Below are 17015 nucleotides of genomic sequence, written 5' to 3'. Positions count from 1 at the left end.
GGTTCTTAATTCATGTATTTGGCACTGTGAGTCACAGAGCCTATCCTTAAAATTCATTTTATGGATCAACCTGTCGCCCTCTTATCTGCTGTCCTGCCATTTGCTTAACTTTGTAAAATTAGCAGCAACCCTCCTGTTGCTGCAAGTTGAGTGAGAGATGCCTATATATATGTGAGGAATGTTCCTTCTTAACCCCCCCACCCCCATTCTTTAAGGAATCACTGGTATAGTTTGAAATCTTCTTATATTGAAGCCCCATGCCTATTGCCTGTACTGTGCAATTCTAATGTGAAAAATAAATGGCCTTGCAGGGAAAAAATATATTTAACTGGATGCTGCCACAAGCTTCATATTTGTGTTTTGAAATACTTTATGTATAAGTCTGTGCTGTGTGATCTTCTTTTGTATGAACCTTTCTGAAAGGAACACATATATTCTGTGCTAGCAGGCGCCACAAATTTATGGCTCTGCCAGTAAAGGAGTATTATTATTTTTTGTTGATGGAATGTGACAGAAGTGCAATAAATTGAATTTGAAGGATCCTGAATGTATTGGGTAAGATGCCTATATCAGAAGAAAGCACAACTCTTAGAGTTCGGAGATGCTTAATGGTTGGGCATAGCGCCATTCCAGAGTGGGGAATATGTAGCGTTTCAAACCTGCAAGTTTCCATAAAAGCTGTGTTTTTTTAAATAGAAATAGGAATGTTTTCATGTTCATTAAGAGACTAGCTTCAAACATAGTTATGGAACTGAGTGATGATGTCAGTCTTCAAACTTGTACCTGGTCTAACCTTAGTGTATACTGTAACAAGTAAAATATTTATTTTTTTTATTGCTCAATACTGCTGCTGCCTCTGGTTGTAAATAATGAGTTTTGAATGTTGTATTTTTGAATACCTACATTTTTCTGAAAGTGTATTTTTGTAAAGTGGCAATTTTACTATATTAATCCTTCTTTGCCATTGTTTCTGTGAAGCATAACCTCTTTTAAAGAATAAAAACACGATGCCTACGAAATGTACTCTGTTCTGCTGCTATGTCTTCCTAAAGTCATATATATCTCATTCGACCTTGGGGTATTTTTTTATTTTTTTAGTAAAAACAAAACACTGACACCTCTCCCCCCCACCCCCACCCCAAGTCCTAATCTTAGGTGCTTTTTAAAGCCTAGAAATCTCTGCATATTGTTTGTAGAATAGGAGAAATAAAATTTCTTACCTTATTTTGTGCTGGTCATGCTGCATCTGTAGCACCATGTCTATTTGGACACCAAATTTTAAGAGGGATGTTGACTGGAGCATGGTCACGGGATAGTGAGCGGTCTAGAAACCAGATCCTAAAAAAGATTAAAAAGATGTGGATTACATGGAGTAGGCAAACTAACACCCAGGGGCCGGATCCGGCCCAATCACCTTCTCAATCCGGCCCGTGAGTAGAATGTGTCCTTTTATTTAAACTGCATCTCTGGGTTATTTGTGGGGCATAGGAATTTGTTCATTTTTATTTATTTTCTCAAAATATAGTCCGGCCCCCTGCTAAAAAAGTTTGCTGACCCCTGTAGTAGAAAAGCAAAGGAACCAGGAAAAGGGTGGAAGGGAAGTCATATGGTATATGTATGCATGCTGTATTTGGTATGAAGTTCTAAGTGGGACAGGGGGATGGGGGGGTTAACTATGCTTTGTGTTCCTGTTTTGGAAAATGCAAAAGAAGGAAGGAAGGAAGGAAGGAAGGAAGGAAGGAAGGAAGGAAGGAAGGAAGGAAGGAAGGAAGGAAGGAAGGGACCAAATCCTCAGAGGAGAAGATGAAAGAGCTAAATATATTTAGCCTGGGGTGGGGAAGACAAGGTTAAGGAGGAGACAACTATCTGCCAGCGGAGGCTGGTCCATTAAGACAAATGGGACACTGCCCCACAACCACAGTCTGCCTTCAGTTAGATCCCTTTCCCTACCTGCCTGCCTGCCTTCATTGGCTCTGCCTCTGCCTACTGTTAGTCTACTAGCTTTCTGCCCCACTAGTCACCAGCCACCACCAAGAGCTGTCAACACAGAAGAATGGAGTGGACTTCCTCTCTGTTGTGTTAGAATCAGTGGGTGGAGATTTCAATGAATGCCTAAACATTTAGGAGAAACGTCTTGGATTAGCGCCTAGATAAGGCACTCTGTAGTGTGTTATCTGCCTGTCATGCAGGTGAGGATAGAAACCTTTGCTGTGGCTGACATGTAGGTGGAAGCTTTCTTATTTTAACTATTGCCTCTCCCTTCTATCACCCATTAATTAGGGGGAGTGGGGTAAGAAACGACGAACGGGTCTCTCTCTCTCCTTTCCATGTGTTCTGGCCCAATATGCTCTGTCTTCTTCACACAGCTTCCTTCTCCCAAGATAGCCAGAACCAAGGCTACAGCCACACCATAAATATTAAAGCACATTTGCACCACTTCAACAGCAGCATTTAGAAATTGCATTAGAGACACATGATTACAAAGTAAAATTTACCATCACGTCACTTAACCACAGCATAGGCTCAAACAGACAATTTATCACCTGTAAGGTCAACTAGAATTTGCAGCTGTTTAAAACGTTTCGTACATCTGCCAGTTTATATACAGTGGTACCTCGCAAGACGAATGCCTCGCAAGACAAAAAACTCGCTAGACGAAAGGTTTTTCCGTTTTCGATTTGCCTCGCAAGACGAATTTCCCCTATGGGCTTGCTTCGCCAGACGAAAACCTCTCGCGACGTCTAAAAACAAAGACATGTTTTGTTTATAAAGTTAATTTATTTTCCCTTCAGTTTTTGAACTGCTCTTTACAGTATGTGTGACTTTAAAGAGCAGTTAATAAACTGTTGTTGTACCAAATTTGGCTTTGTTTAGACCTTTTTTGACCATAGGAACGCATTAATTGATTTTCAATGCATTCCTATGGGATTTCGTGCTTCGCAAGACGAAAAATTCGCTAGACGACAAAAATTGCGGAACGAATTAATTTCGTCTTGCGGGCACCACTGTACATACTGAGATGCTTTCCTAAGCAGAGTAAACTATTTATTCTGAAGAGAATAAATAAAGCTGAGAGTCCCAGGATAGGCCTCATAGCACCAGAGCTCTACTTTGTGCGCATTCCCTCTCTGTGTCTGTCTGTCTCAAATGCAATTATAAATGGGCATGGAGAGCAAACAGCAGCTTTTCTTCTGGTGAGAGCAGTGCGCCACCTGCTGGATCTTGAAGGGGTTTTTTATGAGTGTGTACTCTTGAATACTGGGTTAATTCTGAATGAAACATTCTATGCTTTAGATTTTTTTAAAAAAAATAAAATAAAACAATGCATAATTGTTTTCATTGTTCAGTGATGCCAGGGGGTGATTTTATTTAGCTAGCTAGCTAGCTAGTTTACCACCATGTATCAAATAACAACAACGTGAAAAGCAAATACTGTGGCACCTTGGGTTAAGTACTTAATTCGTTCCGGAGGTCCATTCTTAACCCGAAACTGTTCTTAACCTGAAGCACCACTTTAGCTAATGGGGCCTCCTGCTGCTGCTGTGCCGCCAGAGTACAATTTCTGTTCTCATCCTGAAGCAAAGTTCTTAACCTGAAGCACTATTTCTGGGTTAGCGGAGTCTGTAACCTGAAGCGTATGTAACCCGAGGTACCACTGTACGAGAATCTTAAGGAGAGCAAAGGTGCGAAGGAATTTTGAAATTATCAGCCCTGGTTCTAGACAGCGGATGGATGAAAAATTCCTCCATCCTTAGCAGTTCCTTATCAGCAGTGTTGCCAGGTCAGGAGCACTCCACACCCTAAGATTTCAGGGCCCAAACCGGAGACCTACACAGAGCCCCCTGCCCAGTGATGTCAAAGTGGGAGGGCCTCTTCCCCTCAGCCTCCCCATGTCCTTTTGTCACCTCACAGGTGGTGTGGAGCCACTGTCGACAGTTGGGGAAGGACCAGCACAGCCACCTAAGGCTGGACAATTATGGTGCAACTCAGAACTGATTGATTGATTGATTGATTGATTATTTCTCACCCATCCCACCCTTCATGTGTATGGGGGCGGGGAGCACACAACATAAAACTCAGGTATTTACTCTTACAGTATCTATCTTTGAAGAAAATGGACATGGTAACTAGATCTTTAGAAACAAATATCTTAATGACATCACCTCCAGACTAGAGGGCAGGGGATACACACCTTTCTGCTCTAGTTATCTCTCACTTGGACTACTTCAGTGCACTCTACTTGGGGCTACCTTTGAAGGTGACCCGGAAACTACAACTAATCCAGAATGCGGCAGCTAGACTGGTGACTGGGAGCAGCCGCCGAGACCACATAACTCCAGTCTTGAAAGACCTACATTGGCTCCCAGTACGTTTCTGAGCACAATTCAAATTTTTCATGATGACCTTTAAAGCCCTAAACAGCCTTGATCCAGTACACCTGAAGAAGCGTCTTCATCCCTATCGTTCTACCCAGACACTGAGGTCCAGCGCCGAGGGCCTTCTGGCGGTTCCCTCACTGTGAGAAACCAAGTTACAGGGAACCAGGCAGAGGGCTTTCTCGGTGGTGGCACCCACCTATGGAACGCCCTCCCATCAGATGTCAATAAAATAAACAACTACAGTGGTACCTCGGGTTACAGACGCTTCAGGTTACAGACTCCGCTAACCCAGAAATAGTACCTCGGGTTAAGAACTTTGCTTCAGTATGAGAACAGAAATTGCACGGCGGCAGCGGGAGGCCCCATTAGCTAAAGTGGTACCTCAGGTTAAGAACAGTTTCAGGTTAAGAATGGACCTCCGGAACGAATTAAGTACTTAACCCGAGGTACCACTGTATCTGACTTTTAGAAGACATCTGAAGGCAGCCCTGTTTAGGGAAGCTTTTAATGTTTGATGGACTACTGTATTTTAACATTTTGTTGGAATCTGCCCAGAGTGGCTGGGGAAATCGAGCCAGATGGGCGGGCTATAAATTAATAATAATAATAATAATAATAATAATAATAATAATAATAATAATAATAATAATTTATTCTGGTTTCTGCTCACCTAGTTCATCTGGGAAAGTTATGCAAAGGTCCATTCTCTCAAGAAAACCCTCAGTCCTCTGCCCTTTTCCAGCATTAGTCCATCAACATAGAAATCCCCCTTCCCACACACTGAATAGCTTCATTCATCTTTCCTTTCCCAATGATCTCTAATATGGAATTTGCCTGCCACACACTGCGTTGACATCTTCATCATGCTTACGTAAATTCACACAGGGTCTGAACTGATGGTTCTGAGGGGTCTGAACAGTGTGAAACTAATATTTTTGTGCCCACATGCCTCATTTTACACTTGTTTACAATGAATTTCATTTGCCATTTTACTGTCCACCCACTCCTTTTTTAACAGGTTCTTTGGAAGCTCTTCATAATCTCTTTTTGTTTTAACAACCCTAAACAATTTAGTATAGGCAGCAAACCTGGTCACCTCATTGCCCACCCCTAACACTTTCTCCACTCAGAGGATTGTTTGTTTCTACTCACTGCTTCCTGCTATTTAACCATTTCCTGATCTGCAAGAGGACTTCTCTTATTTCATGACTGCTAAGCTAACTCAGGAGTCTCTGGTGAGGTAACTTGTCAAAAGCTTTTTAAAAGTCCAAATATGCTATGTCAACTGGATCACCTATATCTAGAAGCTTGTTGACACTGTCAGAGAACTCTAATAGGATTAAAAAAAATCCTTCCAGTAGCACCTTAGAGCCCAACTAAGTTTGTTATTGGTATGAGTTTTCGTGTGCATGCACACTTCTTCAGATACATGGACATGAAAGCTCATACTAATAACAAACTTTATTCTCTAAATACCAATAACAAACTTTATTCTCTTTGGTCTCTAAGGTGCTACTGGAAGGAATTTTTTAATTTTGTTTTGACTACGGCAGACCAACACCTACCGGTATCTAATAGGATTGTGACACATGACTTACTCTCAAAGAAGCAATACTAGCTTACTTCAGCAAGGTTGTTTAACATTTGTTGTTGTTGTTTAGTCGTTTAGTCGTGTCCGACTCTTCGTGACCCCATGGACCAGAGCACGCCAGGCACTCCTGTCTTCCACTGCCTCCTGCAGTTTGGTCAAATTCATGTTTGTAGCTTCAAGAACACTGTCCCACCATCTCATCCTCTGTCGTCCCCTTCTTCTTGTGCCCTCAATCTTTCCCAACATCAGGGTCTTTTCCAGGGAGTCTTCTCTTCTCATGAGGTGGCCAAAATATTGGAGCCTTGGCTTCAGGATCTGTCCTTCCAGTGAGCACTCAGGGCTGATTTCCTTAAGAATGGAGAGGTTTGATCTTCTTGCAGTCCATGGGACTCTCAAGAGTCTCATCCAGTACCATATTTCAAAAGCATAGTCTTTAACAATACCTTTCACCAGTTTTCCTGGGATAGGTGATAAGCTAACTGGCCTGTAATTTCCAGGGTCTCTGTTTAAAAATTGGTTTTACATTCACTAACTTCCAGTCATCAGTCTGAGGGACAAGTTACATATTCCTACTTTCAGGTGGATGCCACCTGGACCCGACAATTTGTGAGTTCTTATTAGATGCAGAACTTCATCTCTCATCACCACTATCTGCCTCAGTTCTTCAGATTCCCTTCAGCAGTTAGTTCAGTCACTGGGATCTGCCCTGTATCTTCTATTGTCAAGACTGATTCAAAGAATTCTTTCAGCTTCTCTACAATCTTATCCTCTTTTAGCACATCATCATTAAGCAGCCGCATCAAAACAAAAATACAAGCCAAATCCAATAAAATCGCAGTATCAATGCACCTGAAACTGCCTGTTAAATCTCCCTTCCTCCCAAAGGAGAGTTTGGACTTGATATCCCTCCTTTCACTCCCCTTAAGGAGTCTCAAAGCGACTAACAATCTCCTTTCCCTTCCTCCCCCACAACAAACACTCTGAGGTGAGTGAGGCTGAGAGACTTCAGAGAAGTGTGACTAGTCCAAGGTCACCCAGCAGCTGCATGTGGAGGAGCGGAGACACGAACCCGGTTCCCAAGATTATGAGACTACCGCTCTTAACCACTACACCACACTGGCTCTCAAGCCTACAGCACCCTGTATTCCCAGGCAGTCTCCCATCCAAGTACTAACCAGGCCTGACCCTGCTTAGCTTCCGAAATCAGATGAGATTGGGAATGTTCAGGGTAGTATGGCCGTTGCCCATGGTAGCAACTAACAAAACAATAAAAACAATAGAAACCTCTTTAAAACATTTAGTTTAATTAGTTGAATGGAAGGTCTACTGTGAGGAGGGGTTGATTAACAGTTTGGGAGAGTCTGGCTTTTAATCTTTATTAAACAAGGTGTCATATTCATGCACAGATGGATATTCCCAGATGAGTTTAGTGGCGGCACCATCATTAACATTTGTTTTCCAGCTTTCCTCCAAGGAGTTCAAGGTGCTATACATGGTTTACCCCTCTCAATTTTATCTTTACAACACCTAGTGAGGGGGGGAGTAACCTAAAATCACCCATCAAGCTTTATGGCTGAGTAGAGCTTGTACACACTATACTTTTAAAGCACATTCGAAGCACATTCTTTCCTCTCAAATAATTCTGAGCACTGTATTCCATTTAAAGGTTGCTTGGAATTGTAACTATGAGAGGTGAACTACATTCCCCAGAATTCTTTGAGGGAAACAATGTGCTTTCAGGGTACATAGTGCACACAGCTAAGGTTTCTGAACCTTGGTATCTCATGTCCTAGTCCAGGCATGACCAAACTTGGCCCTCCAGATGTTTTGGGACTACAACTCCCATCATCCCTAACAGGACCAGTGGTGAGGGATGATGGGAATTGTAGTCACAAAACATCTAGAGGGCCAAGTTTGGCCATACCTGTCCTAGTCCAACACTGTCAGAAGTGGTTTAGTCATGCTGGCCACATGACCCGAAAAGCTGTCTGTGGACAAACGCCAGCTCCCTAGGCCTGAAAGCGAGATGAGCGACCCAACCCCATAGCCGCCTTTGACTGGACTTAACCATCCAGGGATCCTTTAGCTTTTTACCAACACTATAACCACCACAACACACAAGAATTTCCTAGGGAATCCATCCTCTTTCTGGGTTGCGATTATCCATTCCCCACCCCCCCTGGCTGCAAGTGCCACAGATCCATCCATTCTACTATATTTCATTATGGTCCCTACCCATTTGTCCTGCAGTGAACTTTCATTGCTGAGTCACTAAGTCATCGACTCAGCGGAGTCATTCTGGTGCATGATGTTACGTCTGTGTTGCAAGTTTATTGTGGCTTCTCTGCAGGCTTCAGTATGAAGAGAGGTACACATTGAGTAACAGTTGCACAGATTATTGAGAAACAAGGTTTGTTTTCAAAAGCCGAAGAGAACAAACCACAATGCGTGCCCAATCAGAAAGCTAATTAAAGGTGCTTAATGTAAAGACACTTAAATGATATTGTAGCCTCCTGCTTAGTAGAACTGATATGTTGCAGGGTCACCGTTGCTTTATTTGTTTCACAGAAGCAGGAAAGAGTTTCACAGCTAGAAAAAAGAGAAGAGGATATTTGGCACCTTCAGCTAGAACAGGGTTGAAGATCCTGTGGCTTTCCAAATGCTGTTGAACTACAGCTCCCATTACCCCTAATCGCTAGCTGACAGGAGTTGTAGTCCAATATCTGGAGGGCCACAAGTGCCTCATCCCTGAATTAGAAATGGGAAATACTCATGGTGATGTTGACACTCTCAATGCTGCTTCTTCCATTTCTTATCTCCATTTTAAGAAGCTCAGAGTGTGGTCTGTCGGGGGTACCCAACAGGGTGCCCTCCAGATGTTGTCAACTGCAACTCCCATCATCCTTGGTCATTGGGCCAGGTTGCTTAGAGATGGCAGGAGTTGCAGTTTACTACACTGTGGAGGGCGCAAAATGCTGGGCAGCCCTGGGCTATGCCATTTTATCCTCAGGAGACCAGTCTGAAGGAGAACCAATGGCAGTTGGTCCTTCTTGGCTCCATTTATGGTCCACCACACTGTTGTGGTGAAGGTAAAATGGCGCAACCCCACCCTGAGCTTCCTACAACAGAGAGAAGTGAAGACTGTTCAGAATGTCACTTAAAAGTGTGAACAGTGCAACTGCCTAAATTTCCACCCTCTAAAGGTGTAAATAAGATACAGTGTCAAGAACAGGCTTGAGCAAAATCGCAGAAGTGTGACCTTGAGGTTTACCTATGACATTTGGCAAGAGCTGATGTTGTGAAGTGGCCTTTATTTAACTTTTCTGGGGTTTTTTTTAAAACAGCAATCGTACTATCTGTGTTGACATGCCTGGCATATCATGGCACTTAAAAAGCACTGGGCTTTTGTTATGCAAAGTGCTTTAAAACACACACACACACACACACACACACACACACACTTGTTTTCCTCATGAGAGGTACCGGTAGTTGTGTTACAATTCCATTAGAAAGGGAACGAAGGCAAGGAATAACTTTGTTACTAAAATCTGCAAACCAGATTGGGAAAGTAGATGTAAGAGGAGTTAACAAATTACTATCACATAATTGAGTGGCATGCAAGAAAAATTAAGAGAATGCACTTTAACTATTACTCATATAGGTATTAACTTCTGAGTCAGAGTGCAGTTTCAAGAGCCAACTTATGAGATAGAAAACTAGATCATGCTTTCTGTTTGATGCATGTCTTTAGATTAATACAACTGTGACTTTTACCCTTTAGGACTCCACCTTGAAAAATGTTTCTGGACTTATACTCTGTAAGGTGGGTCACTGAAGGAATAATTTATACTTTATCAACCAATTAAACAATCATTTGCTGAATTGCTTAACTAATTTAAATAAACATGCATATTCCCACACTTCAGTTTAGTGCCTTTTTAAGGTACTGAATTGTGTTGCAACTCGCAATTGAACAAAGACAAGTCAGAACTCTTTGAGTCTTTGTCATTCCTTAGCATATTTCCATACCAGAGCCAAAACACCTTCCAAAATATGCAAACGTACCTTTAACTCTCTACCCCAGCAATTAAAAGTGTCCCAAACTGGTTAATAAACCAAAGCTTTAATTTTTGGCCTTTCAGATGCTGTTGTACAGCTTCCATAATCTCTAATCATTAGCCACACTGGCTGGGGCTGATGGGAGTTGTAGTCTTGCAAGCCAAAGGTTCCCCACTGCTACTTTAGCTGGTTAATTGACCAGTGAAAGCCTGCAGCTCTAATAACACAACAATAAAGAACCATTGTTGCATGGGAAGTTTGTTCGATATACTTTAAGCTGGATACACAAAACAGGCTTGTCTTTTGTGTACAGCGGATTGTATCCAATTCTCCCACAGCACAAGTGCTGTCACCAGTTTTGCCCATTTGCCAGTCCCCATATCCCCTGAAAGCAGACAACCATAGGGAATCTCCAAAGCATGTGCTGAGAGGCACCAGGGACTGTAAAGGGGAAGGGTGAGGCCAGCACTTTCCCACTGCATGCTTGCACAAGGGAAACATAATTGCAATGTGGACTCTTTAGATAGAAGCCATTAATTTTACATTGACTGTTTTAAATGGGAAACTATTTGCACTAGTAAACCCCTTTGCTGCTGCTATTTCCAAACTATAAAAATCAAATTCAGCAGCTGGTGTACACTATGAGTTCACAAATACGCAAGTCATATTTACTTTAAAAATAAAATAAAATCAGTAAATCAATAAATGCTACAGATTTCATAGAAGCACACCTCCCTGTGCAGCAAACATTTGCTTTTGCAATGGAACTTCCCCCTCCTCTCCTCTTCCTTGCAGTGTCTCTCCCCTCCCCAGTCCCATCAAAATATGGGTTGGAAGACCCTCTGGAGCAGTTTCTGTGAGTGCATGAGGAGATAAGAGGAAGGGGAAATCCCATTGCATGAGTGGGATGTTGCTTGCACAACATTGGATGCAACCAAATGTCTCCAAGAATGAGTTGTGGCTTCAAGGGTGTTTTAATTTATTATGACAAGCTGGAGTCAGAGACTTTTGAAATGGGCTGACCTGCTTGGCTGGCACTGATGACTAGCAACTGAGTGGCTTTCTTGGCTGGCTTGCACACCACTGGTTGCCATCAAATGGTGGCACCAAAGAAGAAACAGAGTGTGATGTGCAAACAGCATCATGGTTCACCTGTGCAATAGCTTTGGGGAATACGTCAAGGGTTAAAATAATGGACTGTAAGTGCACCAGAGTGCACCCTACCCCTTCCCTTTTTGGTGAACCAGTCAAGCACACACACACACACACACACACACACACACACACACACACGTGGGGCAGTCAGCTTTATCACATGAGCTCACAAAGAGTCATGACTGCAGATGACACCAAATTACTCAGTATGATGACATTTCAGGGAGCGTGTGTAGAACTTTTTAAAAAGGGACCTCTCCAAACTGAATGAGTGGGCAGTAGAATAGCATGTGAGATCCAGTGCAAACAAGTTCAGAGTGATGGGGTTCAAGAAAACTCAACGCTTCTAACATCACATAGTGGCCCGGCTCTCACATAATGCTAAGCCATGGTTTAATAAACAGTTTAATAAGCTTTGACCCCCTGTCCAGCAAATATGGAGACTTTCCACTCTCTTTCCCTCAGTGTATACACTATTTCTGCTCTGTTGTAGGGGTAGCTCACATGTGGCTCACTATAGGTTGTTAGATTACAACTCCCATCATCCTTGACCATTGGTCATGCTAGTTAGGGCTGATGGGAGTCCAACAACATCTTTGCAAGCAGGTCACCCTGCCAGGAGAGTTCATGTGCTGAACACTTTAACAATTCTTTTCAAAATGGAATGTATTCTTTTGCCATTTTTACTGTCTTTATTTTGGGGGGCTTCTTCTTCTTCTAAATAGATTTGTACATCACTTTGAGTACCCTGAGTGCCCCCCTTTTAACAGCAGAAGAGCCATTAAAATGTTACAAAATAAACAAACTCAGAATTTGAAGTCATCTGGTAAAATTGATTAACTCCATCAGCAAAAAAGGAAGTAAACCAACATGCTTCACTACTGCATGATCTGATGATGGACTATAGCTGAAATGCCTTTTCTTTTCTCTTTTAAAAAAGTCTATTAGTGATACTCATGCAGGGCAGGTCCATCAATTGCTATTTGCCATGACAGCTAAATGGAACATCCATGTCCAAATGAATATTGCTTCCAAGTTTGCTTTAAGGCATTTCCTTAGTGCAGGCACCCCCAAACCCGACCCTCCAGATGTTTTGGGACTACAGTTCCCATCATCCCTGACCACTGGTCCTGTTAGCTAGGGATGATGGGAGTTGTAGTCCCAAAACATCTGGGGGGCCGAGTTTGGGGATGCCTGCCTTAGTGCGACCTTCCCAAACATGGTGCCCTACAGCTGCTGATGGACTACAACTCCCATCAACCCCAACCAGCAAGGCCAGCAGCCAGGAATGATGGGAGTTGTAGTCCAACAACATGTGGCAGGGTAGCAGACTGGGGAGGCTATCTTAGTGGTATGGGAGCTCTGCAGTTACTCCAGTAACATTGTAAGCCACCTGAGAGTTGTCTAGAATATCGTTTCTTCCCAGCTTCTTTCAGTTTTAAATTTTGTTTTAGTTTTTGATTAATTTGTGATAAGCTTTTGGTGTTCTAAATTGCATTGTTAATGAATTGTTGGTTTTTCTGCCTTTTGAAAACTCCTCTCATGCAGCAGCTATATAAATGCAGTTAATAAGTAACTAAATCAATTCATTAACATTTGGTTAACTTTTTAAAAAACTTAGTTGTGTTAAAGCAGAATTATTATCTCCAGAACTTTTTGACTTTGCAAGCAGATTTATTTGCTAGTGGTGCCTCTTAAGTGTAGCTTTCTCCTGTTTTGTTTTGTTTCCAGAAGAAAAGAAAAAAGGCGGGAGGCCCATATAATATTTAAGACATAGGGATGCATGTTTATTGTTTTCTGCAACACACAACAAAGCAATGCATAATAAAGGAAGAAAAGAGGAAGAGTGTCACTGGAGACATTAGTCATATCACTTAAGCAAGTGATGAGATGATGCTATTCCTAGAGGAACCACCTAGTTTGTGTTCAGCAGAAAACAAGAGTGACAAGCAGATGGTTCACTTTTATCCTACAATAACTGCTGTGTTTCTCCCCCCAACTATGATCACATGCACCTAGTAATAGGGGTAATAGAGAGTGGTTCAAACTACTCCTAATAAATGGAACGCTTCTGAGAAACTGCCTGATTAATTTCTATTAAGAGAGAGAGAGAGACTGACTAAATTTGTTTTTGAAAGGCAGCCCTCAGATAAAGTGGGGTAGGGTTGGGGTGAAAGTTAGAGCTTACATGGAACTGGATTTCCCCACCACCTTTTAAATAAATAATCAAAAAGGTTGCTTGCAGCTTACTTATAGCCTCTTTCCAACTGCAAACAGCCAGGTAGCTTTCAAGCCAGTTCCATCTGTTCATTGATCTCTGCTTTGCTACAGTGATTGATTTGCCAGGCTGCGAGACATGTCCTTAGCCCTGAGCTATAAATAACATAGTGGGATGGAAGAAAAATAAAAGAGAATGGAATCAAGGCAGGGGGATAGGAAACAGAACAAAAGAGAGGGGAATTGATGGAGAGTGAGGTGGATGTGTGAGAGTTGAGCATCCTTGGCTTGTTAGGCCTGTGGTGGTGGTGGAGAATGAAGACGTGCGCTGGCAAGGAAAAACAAATGTGTGCAATGCAGCTGAGCAGATAGAAAGCTCTACAAGGAAGCTAAACTTCCCTGGTGTTCCTGAAATGACCCAGCTTGGGATGGGGTTTGCTTTACTGCAATTCTTGCCTCCCACCTTTTCCTGCTGGGCTGTGATTCTTGTACCAGAAACCAAACCGCTGGAGGTAGAAGACAACCCCAAGATCTACGGATGAAGGCCAGTCTACAAATTCAATAAATAAATGAAGATAGGCTATAGTCTTTAAGAGAGCCCAAAGTGGCAAGATAGAAATGCCATTGATTATGGTGTGCACATTCGTTTCTTTTGTTGCAGTCTCGTTTCTGGCGAAGCAGGCTTTGCAACCTGCATTAAGATCAGAGTTGAAAGGGAAAACAGATAAAAATGAGTGTAGATACCTTGGCCAACAGCTGCTGTATCATTTTTCCAGGCAGACGTGAATGGTTGGCCCGTGATTTCAAACAATTCAAAAGAATGGTGTTTGGAGGAAGGCCTTTTGTTTCCACTAGGGTGATGTCCACTACCATGGCAATCTATGAGCACTGAGCACCTACTGAAGAGTGCCCATGATATAAGCAGTGGACAAGCTACACGTCTCTTCTCCCCTTCCCGCTCCATGTCTGTGGAGTAGTTTTAACAATTTTACTTTAAAAATGCAAATAAAGCAAGCGGAGCCATGGTGGAGCCCGTTTAAAAAAAAGGAGGGGTGGTTAGCAAAACCATTTGATCTAGTTAGCTTCATCACTTCCATTGACTGGTTTACATACCCTCCAACATTTCTCTGATGAAAATAGGGACGACCCATTACATAAGGGTAATTTTACTATTTATACCCCACCCATCTGACTGGGTTGCTCCAACCACTCTGGGCAGCTTCCAACATATAAAAAAACATAACAGAACTCCCTACTCATATATAAAAACATAACAGAACTCCCTATACAGGATTGCCTTCAGACGGCTTGGGGGTTGGATAACTCCATACCCTCCTACAGTTCTTCAATGAAAATAGGAACATCCTAAAGAAAAGCAGGACATTTTGGGATCAAAACAGAAACCGGGACTGTTTCTCTAAATCAGAGACGTCCCTGGAAAATAGGGACATTTTGAGGGCCTTGGTTTATGGGAGGTAAAGAAATAATGGCAACTTTGGACACAGAATGAATGTGCCTCCCATCTGCAGCCAGGCTCCTTCCCTTCTCAATTGTCTTTGCACAGTTATCTTGCTGTTGTTCCTAGATCAAGTTTAGTGACATGATGCAACTGACAAAGAGATAGTTTCTCCTGAAAACTATGATTCAGAAGAAATGTTACACTGATAAAAGTGTTGAAATTAGTTGGAAGTTCTCTGTGCAAATGTTATCTCACCAGCCCCAAAGCACTGCTCAAAGAATATGCAGGTGCACTACTGCAAAAGAGTATTCTGAAGGGTGTCTGACCACACTCATCCTGAAGGCCAGACATTATTCACCCTTTACAGGAAACAAGATAGCAAATGAAACCCATCTTTCTCTTGCAAATGTATATACAGGAAACCAAAGAAGAGTGAGGAACAAGAAGCAAAAAAGCACCGAGTTTTGGTTAAAGATGATTTAAATGAGCTAAGAAATCAGATTAAGTTGAAGTTATTTTTTAAAGGGTTGTGCCAACCCCGGTTTCTCAACATTTCAGGGGACTTCCACAGATAATGGTTCTTCATGCAATAAAACCACATGTTTCACAGTAGTTGTGGGTAATGCAGATGTCATCCTTCAAGCTTATGTTGAGGGGGATATCATATTTTCTCACTTCCCAAGCAGAAACAGCTAGTCTGTCACTGGGAAAATATGATCACTCCATTATCTAGCACATTTACTTCAAATATGTGAACTGTGTGGAGTATGGTTGCACTAGTATTATAAAGAGGGAGGAATCAAACTCTGAAATGGAGAATAGATAAACTTTTATGTCTGTAACGTGTGTCTTGTATTTGAGGTGACCATTACAAACCACTGAGATTCATGCATCCAAATGTGAGTTTTGGGAACATCGTTAGTTAATTGGAAGAAGGGTGATGATAAGCTTGATTCACAAATTCAACTTCATCTACATGTTTGCATCCCAAAATATAGTCCTCAGAAATCCCCAGAGAAAGACAAGCATGATGGACTGGACAGTTGCTATGTAGGTTGTCTTGCCTATAGTCTTTTGGAATTTAGGAAGTTGAAGTAAATGAGAAGCACATATCCATGCATTCAGGTTGCAGCAGATAAAAACAACTGTGTTAAAGATTAATCCCCATCCCCGGGTCCATTTGCATATAATGAAGCACTGTGATTCAACAATGACAATCCTGCACAGATATCAGATTGACCCTATACAGCTGTGAGATAAAGGTCCATTTCACAGGTTACACTAAGGATGGGTACACACCAGACAGTCATATGGTGTGTGTGTGTGTGTGTGTGTGTGTGTGTGTGTGTGTGTGAGGCCTGGAGGTCAAATGCAGCTCTCTGTCTAGACCTCAGGATGGTCTAGCGCCCAACTCTCTAGCGACTGCAATCTACTCCCAGTATAATAAAACTGGCACTGATCTACCCATTGTCATTGACCATAGTTGTTGAGCTGTTTTTAGGAGGGGATGACAAGAGTTCTTGAGCTTCTTTTAGCGACTGCGGCAAGAGTTATTCAGCTTACCCCCCCTTCACTGGTGACAGCAATGGGACATAGCGCAGGGGGCAGAGAGGGCGTGTCGCGATTGACCAGGAGCACCAGGATGATCTACCTATCAATCATGGTCCAGGGTTGGACATCGCTGGTCTAGCGCCACACCCCTCACTGGCGCTGATCTGCACCCCCCTTGAGTGCTTCTGCCAGACTGGAATATATCCTTGCACTCAGTGGTGGCCTTTGAGCTTTCAGATTCCGGTGGGCGTTCTGTGTGACACCAAAATTTGGCACCCCTGGCCTCTTGTGCCTTCTGCTCCAAGTCACTGTTGCAGCACCCTCTTGACTCGGCACCCAGTGCGGTTGAACCAGTCGTACTGCCCTAAAATCCGCCCCTGCTCTGATATTGCCTGTGTTTGCCTGGAAAGAGGAGTGTGTTGAGGAGACGTAAAAAGCACTAGCCTACTGAGGAAAGGTGAAACGTCCTTTTGTTGCTCCTCCCACTTTTGCCTCTGGCTTCATTCATCTTTGGCATGTGGCCCTCTGAAAGCTGTGCAGAACAGAATGTGGCCCTCAATCTCTATAACTCTATAACACATCCCTGGGTAAGGCCTCCTGCTGC

General features: G+C 42.6%; 1 long non-coding RNA gene across 1 annotated transcript in view; it reads right to left on the bottom strand.

Annotated features, from left to right (window-relative positions):
- Positions 1-17015, bottom strand: part of LOC309380376 — a 55333-nt gene that overhangs the window by 3533 nt on the left and 34785 nt on the right. Inside the window, exon 3 of the long non-coding RNA XR_014172893.1 lies at positions 1221-1338. This is a non-coding gene — a long non-coding RNA (uncharacterized lncRNA). The remainder of the gene's footprint in view (positions 1-1220; positions 1339-17015) is intronic.

The sequence above is a fragment of the Podarcis melisellensis genome, assembly GCF_964234715.1.
Source record: "Podarcis melisellensis genome assembly, chromosome: 1".
Taxonomy (NCBI): domain Eukaryota; kingdom Metazoa; phylum Chordata; class Lepidosauria; order Squamata; family Lacertidae; genus Podarcis; species Podarcis melisellensis.
The sequence above is the reverse complement of the archived record's forward strand: the minus strand, read 5'-3'. Positions and strand labels throughout refer to the sequence as shown.